This window comes from Gnatocerus cornutus, unplaced genomic scaffold (assembly GCF_029298725.1).
Source record: "Gnatocerus cornutus isolate USDA-ARS CGAHR unplaced genomic scaffold, icGnaCorn1.1 ctg00000195.1, whole genome shotgun sequence".
Taxonomy (NCBI): Eukaryota; Metazoa; Arthropoda; class Insecta; order Coleoptera; family Tenebrionidae; genus Gnatocerus; species Gnatocerus cornutus.
In genome coordinates, this window is record NW_028275524.1 from 42,113 (window position 1) to 44,561 (window position 2,449).

At 42.5% G+C, this 2,449-nt stretch overlaps 1 non-coding gene across 1 annotated transcript; it reads right to left on the minus strand.

Moving 5' to 3' along the window:
- Window positions 1–1,886: 1,886 nt before the first annotated feature.
- LOC148165814 (5S ribosomal RNA) lies at window positions 1,887–2,006 on the minus strand. The gene has a single exon (XR_015771156.1). It is a non-coding gene; the product is annotated as a 5S ribosomal RNA (ribosomal RNA).
- Window positions 2,007–2,449: the final 443 nt, after the last annotated feature.

Below are 2,449 nucleotides of genomic sequence, written 5' to 3' on the forward strand. Positions count from 1 at the left end.
TAGAATGACCATCGTTAAAAGAACGTTTTTGCCACGAAGAGTATATTTGAGGTTATGTCCAATATGGGGTAGAGTTACTCTCCTCAGACGTGACTTGAAACAAAATCTCATAGCAAATAAAACGATTGATTGTAGTATTACGGCTCACCGCTGACGACTGCTGCTGCAAGAAATTATCGAGACGGAGAGCACGTATAGGCGACCGGTGTGTGTGTGTATGTTCTTAACAGATTAATGTGCGAAATGTGAAGAAATTTACGACGAATCGGAATGTTTCTTGAATTAGATAATCAATAAATTATTATAGATAGAGTTGTCGAGTTCGTGCTTTAGTCGGGCATTGAATTTTTCTAAAAATTACGATGAAAAGTCGTAAAAATCATCTTTCTTGGTTGAATGTAATCGAAAATCTTCCGTTCAGTCTACGCTCGTATAATGAATTAATTGATCGGTTTAACTTTAAAATATCTAAAAGACTTTTTAACATGATTCTCATAGGTTGTTGTATTTTGGCGAAAAAATCAATTCGTTCGAGTTGAATTTTTGGCCCTGAGAAGGGCCGATGTGAAGATGGTTTTTATAAAAGTTTTTGTTTTTCGTTCGAGATGACGGCGGCGAAGAATTAAATTTAAGGCTTCTTTTCGGTCTTCTTGGGCAACAACACCGCCTGGATGTTGGGCAAGACACCGCCTTGGGCGATGGTAACGCCGGAAAGGAGCTTGTTTAACTCCTCGTCGTTCCTTATAGCCAATTGAAGATGTCTCGGAATGATACGGGTTTTCTTGTTATCTCTGGCGGCGTTTCCTGCCAATTCGAGAACTTCGGCGGCTAGATATTCCATTACGGCCGCCAAATAAACGGGAGCACCTGCACCCACTCTTTCGGCGTAGTTTCCTTTACGCAGAAGACGATGAATTCTGCCGACGGGAAACTGAAGTCCGGCACGACTGGAACGAGACTTCGCCTTTCCCTTCACTTTACCTCCTTTTCCTCTTCCGGACATGTTGTTATACGATATAAACAGCAAAACACCTACTGCGACTGACACGAAGCGCACTGACAAACGTACGGCTTGAAATAAATGCCGAACGCGGCGAAGGCTAGAAATTTATATGGTCGGTACAGCGCCATCTCGTTAGGGCAATGGTCGAACGACGAACTAAGGCGGAGCGCCTGTTTGTCGCTCGCTCGTTATAAATAGAGGGATTTTAGGTGTGCGGCGTTTTAGATCGAGTATACTCGTCGTAACGTGCACGTCGTGTCTGTCTCGTTTTCTGTTTTTAAACGTTTTTTTAACTCGACGACTAGAAGAGAATGCCACCCAAGACCAGCGGTAAGGCGGCCAAGAAGGCCGGAAAAGCTCAAAAGAACATCTCGAAGAGCGACAAGAAAAAGAAGCGCAGGAGGAAGGAGAGTTACGCCATCTACATTTACAAGGTGTTGAAGCAGGTCCATCCCGATACCGGTATCTCCAGCAAGGCTATGTCTATCATGAACAGTTTCGTGAACGACATCTTCGAACGTATAGCTGCTGAAGCCAGTCGCCTCGCTCATTACAACAAACGTTCGACCATAACCAGCAGGGAGATCCAGACGGCGGTGCGTCTTCTTTTGCCCGGTGAATTGGCGAAGCACGCCGTTTCTGAAGGAACCAAGGCCGTCACCAAATACACCAGTTCAAAATAAATCCTCCTCGAGCAGCTTGGAAGTTGGTTGGAAAAAAAAGAAAAAAAATCGGTTCTTTTCAGAACCACAAATTCAACTCGAACGAATTAAAAATTTTCGTCTTCATACTATATAAGTTCCTGAGAGAAAATATAAATAGTGAAAAATATATTTAAAAAAAGTTTGACATCAGAAATGTTAATAAAAAAAGAAAAGAGTAGAGACAACGGCACGCGGTGTTCCCAAGCGGTCACCCATCCAAGTACTGACCGCGCCCGACGTTGCTTGACTTCGGTGATCGGACGAGAACCGGTAGTTTTCAACGTGGTATGGTCGTTGCCTGGTAAAATTTTCCAAGATGGTACGTTGACGATTTTTTGTGATTGTTCGATCGTTTGGATGTGACATTTTTCGATGGTACACATGTCAGAAAATGTACAAGATTTAAAAGAAGAAAAAAAAAAAATTTTTTTTTGCGAGTCGTTTTTTAGTTTTTTTTTTGCGACAAAATGACGAAAAAAAAAAACTCGTATGAGGCGTTAAATTAAATTGTTCGTTTGACGATCTCAACGAGTCACTTGCGATTAACGTAATTTAAAATTTGAGAACTTACTTACTCACTTGCTTGCTTAGATGGAAATAGCACCCACTTGAAGTAAACGCCGACACGGACCGGAGATGAATAAACTCCGAACGGACGGGGTTAATTCATGAACTGACCGTAGTACGGTCGAAGGTTCGCCGCCGCCGCTACCTGCTTTCTTTCTTAGAACTGATAACAGAG